This window comes from Lissotriton helveticus, chromosome 11, assembly GCF_964261635.1.
Source record: "Lissotriton helveticus chromosome 11, aLisHel1.1, whole genome shotgun sequence".
In the NCBI taxonomy this organism is placed as follows: Eukaryota; Metazoa; Chordata; class Amphibia; order Caudata; family Salamandridae; genus Lissotriton; species Lissotriton helveticus.
The window spans coordinates 89,505,828-89,514,196 of NC_136072.1; the positions used below are offsets into that span (position 1 = coordinate 89,505,828).

Below are 8,369 nucleotides of genomic sequence, written 5' to 3' on the forward strand. Positions count from 1 at the left end.
CAAAAAAAGGGGCGGGCAGCACACCAGTGTCCTTGGTAACTTGCTTCTTCTGCTCCTTACTGGCACCTTTCTTGCTAGAGGAGCTACGGGTTACTTTTTTTGGGGCCATCTTCTTCAGAGCAGGTCAGCACGGCAGCAGTTGCACGAGTTGCAGAGGGTTCTGTGTCCAGACGTGACGTCGCGTGACGTTATGCTGCACACACACACCGCTGCAGGACTTCTTCCTGGCACTGGTGGTTCTCTTGAGTCTTCTTGTGCACCTAAAAGCAATGGAAGACAGAGGAACATCAGTTCAGTTATACACCCCAAAAAATCGACAAAACACAGAAAAATGAGCACAATCCCATGCCATCCATGATGTTTACATTGAAGACACCCCACAGAAAGACTAGGGAGTGGGACATGCAAGTATGCAACACTCACTACCCCTGGGCATAATGGATGAAAAGTAGGCAAAATAAGTGCAGGCCTCAGACACTGCCTCTCCTCAAAATGGCCCCTTACACCCCAAGCACATGTTGCCTGTACCAGCCAGCACTCAAGATGGCCACCACCACCACCCACATGGCCAGTCCACATCAACAGTACACCCCCAAAAAACAGAAAAACAGCCGGAAATCAACACAATCCAATGCCATCCATGATGTTTACATTAAAGAGAGTGAGACCACACCACAGGCACACTCAGTCCATGCACCACCACCCCTGGGCAAAAGGCCACACCAGCAGCCCCCCAAAAACGACAAAAAACAATAAAATCAGCACAATCCCAGCCCATCCATGGCCTCAATGGTGTTTAAATTCAAGAAGACACCCCTCAGAAACACTAGGCCCATGCAACACTCACTACCCCTGGGCATAATGGATGAAAAGTAGGCAAAATAAGTGCAGGCCTCAGACACTGCCTCTCCTCAAAATGGCCCCTTACACCCCAAGCACATGTTGCCTGTACCAGCCAGCACTCAAGATGGCCACCACCACCACCCACATGGCCAGTCCACATCAACAGTACACCCCCAAAAAACAGAAAAACAGCCAGAAATCACCACAATCCAATGCCATCCATGATGTTTACATTAAAGAGAGTGAGACCACACCACAGGCACACTCAGTCCATGCACCACCACCCCTGGGCAAAAGGCCACACCAGCACCCCCCCAAAAACGACAAAAAACAATAAAATCAGCACAATCCCAGCCCATCCATGGCCTCAATTATGTTTAAATTCAAGAAGACACCCCACAGAAAGACTAGGCCCATGCAACACTCACCACCCCTGGCCAAAGGGCCCCAGCAGCAGGCCCAAAAAAACGACAAAAAACAATAAAATCAGCACAATCCCAGCCCATCCATGGCCTCAATGGTGTTGAAATTCAAGAAGACACCCCTCAGAAACACTAGGCCCATGCAACACTCACTACCCCTGGGCATAATGGATGAAAAGTAGGCAAAATAAGTGCAGGCCTCAGACACTGCCTCTCCTCAAAATGGCCCCTTACACCCCAAGCACATGTTGCCTGTACCAGCCAGCACTCAAGATGGCCACCACCACCACCCACATGGCCAGTCCACATCAACAGTATACCCCCAAAAAACAGAAAAACAGCCAGAAATCACCACAATCCAATGCCATCCATGATGTTTACATTAAAGAGAGTGAGACCACACCACAGGCACACTCAGTCCATGCACCACCACCCCTGGGCAAAAGGCCACACCAGCAGCCCCCCAAAAACGACAAAAAACAATAAAATCAGCACAATCCCAGCCCATCCATGGCCTCAATGGTGTTTAAATTCAAGAAGACACCCCTCAGAAACACTAGGCCCATGCACACTCACTACCCCTGGGCATAATGGATGAAAAGTAGGCAAAATAAGTGCAGGCCTCAGACACTGCCTCTCCTCAAAATGGCCCCTTACACCCCAAGCACATGTTGCCTGTACCAGCCAGCACTCAAGATGGCCACCACCACCACCCACATGGCCAGTCCACAACAACAGTACACCCCCAAAAAACAGAAAAACAGCCAGAAATCACCACAATCCAATGCCATCCATGATGTTTACATTAAAGAGAGTCAGACCACACCACAGGCACACTCAGTCCATGCACCACCACCCCTGGGCAAAAGGCCACACCAGCACCCCCCCAAAAACGACAAAAAACAATAAAATCAGCACAATCCCAGCCCATCCATGGCCTCAATTATGTTTAAATTCAAGAAGACACCCCACAGAAAGACTAGGCCCATGCAACACTCACCACCCCTGGGCAAAGGGCCACACCAGCAGGCCCAAAAAAAGGACAAAAATCAGCACAATCCCAGCCCATCCATGGCCTCAATGGTGTTTAAATTCAACAAAACATTTGTATCATGCACCCCTAACCAACCCTGGTCCTACTGGATACTGTGGCTACCCACAATATAATTTATTTAATGTTCTGAAAAAGTTCCAAAATTTTACTTGCAGCAACTGTAATGCCCCAAACAAACTTACTTGTGAAAGTTGATTTCTAATCCAAAAGTGATCCAAAGACAGTCAAAAAGGCCTCAAATCCAAATATCCAGCAGCACCCACAAAAAGTAATCCTTCCAGCTCCAGATCCAAATGAAAGTGACCAGGAGATGGACAAAGCACTGGGAGGAGCCTGCTGGACAGGAACAGGAAGTTGGAGACTGTGGGGCACTTCCTTCCTCCCCCCCCCCAAAATGGACTCCTTGCAAAAAAAAAGGCCATGCAAATGTCAACCTGAGGAGTGATTCTGATAAAAATCATAATTTTCTGAAGGTTTATCCTGTTTGCTGGTGATTTTCTTGTGCGAAATTGCAAAATCTCTATTTCGCAAGTGCGAGATTGTTCCTTTCCGCCGCAACTACGTGTTCGCAATTGCGAACTCTCGCGAGGTGTGCTGTGCAAGTTGGCAACCCGCGAGTACGTATTCGCGGGCGCTAAACTCCCGCGGGAACACGCAGCAAGATCTAAAATGGCGCGTCACTCGCAAAGAAAAACAACTCGGCAAACGCTAAATGACGGAAAGTGAACGCCGTGCACCACGCCGCGCGCCGCAACCAAGAAAAAAATCCGCCGCGAGCGGATTCACGGATTTTCGACAAATTCGCGAGCGTTCGCGGATTGCGAATTTGCCGAAAATCCGAAAAATCCGCGAGCGGAGCGGATTTTACGCCCATGCTTAGTACTTGTTGTCCACTTTCTTGCCTATGTATGTACTTTTATTGCATAGAGTGACTGTAACAATGGCAGCCATTGAAAAAATTAGCAAAATCAGTCCATTTGCGACCAACAAACAGCATTTTCCTATGTGCAAAACCCAATGTTACAATTTGATAACCTACTACTGAATTGCAAAATGGATTAGCAGGTTGTTATTAGGAACAGGCATGTTAAGTACATCCCTTCCTAATAGTGACTCGCAATCCTATGTACGAATTGTTTGTGACTGAAATGCGGTCTGAAAACAATCATGTTTTAACTCTGATTTCATTTTGGTGCTAACGCATTTACAAACGGAAAGGGCTCCAAAAGGAACCATTTCCCCTTTGTGAATGCATGCAAAAATGATTTTTAAGAGCAGGCAGTGGACCCACAGACCACTGCCTACTCTTAAAAAATGAGCCTGAAAAGTATCATTTTTATTTTTTGAAATGTATCCTTTAAGCAAAATTGGCTGCTGCTAAAAAAAATGGCTTTATTTAAAAGCAAATGCAGACATGGTGGTCTGCTGTCCACAGCAGGACACCATCCCTTTGTTTGTTAGCCATTCCAAATGGGTCGCAAATAGCGACCCATCTCATAAATATTAATGAGGTAGGTCATTTGCGACTCACTGGGATTCGCAAATTAAACTTAATAGCCCCCATCGTCAGAACCTACGGACTCAACATTTTGCCATACGCAGATGACACCCAACTTATCCTTTCCCTATCCAACCAACCCAACAACGCCAGACACAACTTTCCAGAAGGCATGGAAGCCGTCACCAAATGGATGAAAAACAGCTGCCCACAACTAAACACAAACAAAACAGAAGTACTCATCATGGGCCCAAACCCAGATGCCTGGAACAACACGTGGTGTCCCCCCGCCCTCGGAAGCCCACCCACCCCCATGGACCACGAACGCAACCTGGGTATCATCCTGGACTCAGAGCTCAAAATGGACCGCCAGATCAACTCTGTCTCGTCCTCCTGCTTCCACACCCTCTGCCTCCTACGTAAGACCTTCAAATTGATCCCCCTTGAACACAGATAGACCGTCACTCACGCCCTGGTCACCAGCAGGCTCGACTACGAGAACTCACTCTATGCCAGAATAAACAAAAACCTCACCGCAAGCTACAGAATATCCAAAACGCCGCCGCAAGACTGGTCCTCAACCTGCTAAGCCACTGCCACATCTCCCAGCACCTGCGCACACTCCACTGCTCTCTATCGAAGCTAGAGTCACCTTCAAGATGCTAAGCCACGCTCACAAGCCCTCCACGACAAAGGACCAGCATACCTGAACAGCCGACTCAAATGCCACGCACCCCAATGGACCCTACGATCAGCCCAGCTCTCCTACGCCGTGGTCCCCCGCACCAGAAACACCAGATCGGGAGGCCGCGCGTTCTCCAACTGCGCGGCCAGTGCCTGGAACAACCTTCTGCTCCACCTCGGACAGACAACATCGCTCCCCATCTTCACAAGAAACCTCAAAACCTGGGTCTTGGACAGACTCCCTTCTTGATGCACTGGAACCTGCAAACCCCCCCCCACACCCCCAGCGCCTTGAGACCATTATGGGTGAGTAGTCGCGCTTAACAAATACCTGATTTGATTTGATTTGAATGGAGTTTCGTAAATTTGGAATTGCGAGTTCCTAATTGCAATTCAAATAGAATCGCAACTAAGAACCCGCAATTTCAAATGTTAGTACGTGTGGCCCCTAGTAGTGGACTAATATATGACAGTGAGCAGCAAAAGTGTACTGTGTACCCAGCTGTTGCTAGATTTCACTGTGCAGTTTTAGAGGACCAGTTAGTAACATTGTATGATACTGCATTCATTAATTTTCTGCCTTTCGAGCAGGGCGAGCAACATGAGGCAATGAAGCAACACATTGTTTCCTCATCTGTAAGGTACACAAGTTTAATGTTTTAAGAGCATTTTTCTCTTTCTTCACTCTCTGTACTTCCAATATTTTTCTCCTTGCTGTGCATGGTTCTTTGGCTGCGGTTGTTTAATTTGCCCACACCTTGCAACCGAACTTCAAAACTTTTCACCCTCTTAACCGAACTAAACAATATTGACATAATCTATATATAAAAACAAATGTATGTCTGTCTGTCTGTCTGTTTGTCCTTTATGCATTACTACACCATTCATACGATCGCCATGAAACTTTGGGAAGTTATTGAGTACACTCCCGCGAAAGTTTCTGGCATATATATTTTTTTAAATATCGGCCCCCCAGCGCCCTCATAATCTTTCAAATACTGAATTTTTCCATGTATTTATTTTCAGGGAATTTGCGAGCATTGTCAATAGTTATGCTCCCCAAATGGAAATCGATTGGTCGATCTACATCTTAAGCACGAAAGAAAAAGGCATTACGAGCTTCAGAAACAGACGAGCAACGGAAAGCAAGATTAGAAGCTGTTCGAATACAAACTGCTCAAGCCCGTTCTTCTCGAAACGAACGGGCAACGAGAATCAAGATTGGAAGCCGAACGAGTACGCACTGCTCAAGCCTTTTCTTCTCAAACGAACGAGCAACGAGAATCAAGATTGGAAACCGATCGATTACGCACTGCTCAAGCCTGCTCGAATGAAACAGGAGAGCAACGAGAATCAAGATTGGAAACCGATCGATTACGCACTGCTGAAGCCCGCTCGAATGAGACAGGAGAGCAACGAGAATCAAGATTAGAAGCCGATTGAGTACGCACTGCTTAAGCCCTTCAAATGAAACAATTGACCAACGGAGAGCAAGACTGGAAACCAATCCAGCACGCAATGTTCGATCCAAAAGGACACTGCACGCTGATTTGAATCTTGCTGCGTTCCAATACGATGCTGATTATGATTACAGTCTTCATCGAAGTGTCATTATTGGAAAAATGGACAAGTTATGCGAATTTTGCCGTGAATTGAAATTCAAGAATGAAACTCCAGGAATGTGCTGCGCAGGTGGAAAAGTTAAATTGACGGAATTCCAGTTACCACCGGAACCATTATCAACGTTGGACTCAGGTGACACAAGACAGTCAAAACATTTCTTGGAAAACATATGCAAGTACAATTAATGTTTCCAAATGACATCGTTCAGTGCAACAGAAATCATACGTGACAATTACATGCCAACGTTCAAAGTCCAAGGGCAAATTTATCATCGTGCTGGATCACTTCTACCACAGCCGGATTCAGATCACAAATTTCTCCAAATTTATTTCATGGGAACCACTGATGAACAAGTTGATCAACGTTGTCGATTCAATACCAGCACTAATCGAGAAATTGTTGCTGCATTACAAAATTTATTCGATCAACACAACAAATTAGTTTGACTGTTCAGGACGGCCCTCGAGCGAATGCCGGCTGATGATTACGTTGTTGTCATTAGAGCTAACAAAACACCAGCCTGCCAACACGAAAGACAATACAACGCACTCGTGATATAGTACTTCATCGCAGAGATGGTAATGTTCAACGATGGATATCATTTCAACATCAAAATGAGAAATCCACAAACACATGAGGAGAACAATAACAAAGTCAGTGCCATGAATTACTATTCATATCGATTGATGATTCGTGAGAACCAAGACAATCACATTTTGAAATGTCGGCAATTGTTCCATCAATACATTGTCGATATGTATGCAAAAAAGGAGACCGAACGACTTCTCTTCATTCGATTGAATCAAACCAAACTGAGCTCAGAAGAATATATTCATTTACGCAACGCAATTGCTACTGATGGCAATCCCAATGAACTGGGAAAAATGGTCATACTGCCGGCTACATTTACATGGAAGCCCACGGCACTTACATGAATACGCACAAGATGCAATGACTTATGTTCGCACATACGGCCATCCAGATTTTTTCATAACATTCATGTTCAATCCTACGTGGAATGAAATTAAAGAACATCTGTTGCCTGGACAATCGTCTTCGGATCGCCATGACATCATCGCACGTGTGTTCAAACAAAAATTGAACTCTATGATGGATTCCAATGTCAAACATCATGTTTTTGGAGAGACACTCTGTTGGAGGTATTCCATTGAATGGCAGAAAAGAGGATTACCGCATGCACACATTTTGATTTGGTTGATCGACAAAATTACACCAGACAAAATTGATGAAGTCATCTCAGCAGAAATACCAGATGTCGACATTGAGCCAGGCTTATTCGAAGTCGTTACCAAAAACATAATTCATGGTCCATGTGGCACGATCAACACGAATTCTCCGTGCATGAAGGATGGAAAATACACGAAACGCTATCCAAGAGACTTACACGCCGAAACTATCACTGGAAATGATGGATATCCACAATATCATCGACGATCAACTGAAGATATTGGCAAATTCATCACTCTAAAAGTGCGTAACAATGACATTGAAGTCGATAATCGTTGGATTGTGCCGTATTCACCATTACTCTCAAAGACTTTCAAAGCACACATCAATATCGAGTATTGCAATTCAGTGAAATCGATCAAATACATTTGCTAATATGTCAACAAAGGAAGCGATATGGCATTTTTGGGAATGGGAAATGCATCTGCACCTATCGATGAAATCGAATTATATCAATTGGGACGCTACATTACTAGCAATGAAGCTGTTTGGCCCATTTTCTCATTTCCAATTCATGAGCTTCATCCAACAGTTGTTCATTTGGCAGTGCATCTTGAAAATGGACAGCGCGTATATTTTACAACGGAAAATGTATATGCAGGAGCAGTTTCGCCACCGCAAACAACGTTAACTGCGTTTTTCTCATTGTGCACGGATGATTTGTTCGCAAGAACGCTACTTTACTCAGGAGTGCCAAAATACTACACATGGAATGCATCAGCGTAAAAGCTTCAATGTCGTAAACAGGGAAAACTAGTTGAAGGACATACAAATGTATATTCGTCCGACACATTAGGCCGTCTGTATACAGTTCATCCAAACAATCAAGAATGTTTTTACTTGCGATTACTGTTAGTTAACGTACGTTGACCGAAATCCTTCCAAGAACTGAGAACAGTAAATGGTAAAGTACATGCGACCTATCGAGAAGCTTGCCAAGAATTAAATCTTCTTGAAAAAGATGCCCATTGGGATACAGCACTCGCTGATGCATCGA

General features: G+C 45.1%; 1 pseudogene; it reads left to right on the top strand.

Moving 5' to 3' along the window:
- The first annotated feature begins 6,699 nt into the window (after positions 1-6,699).
- LOC144790734 (uncharacterized) lies at positions 6,700-8,098 on the top strand (annotated as a pseudogene).
- Positions 8,099-8,369: the final 271 nt, after the last annotated feature.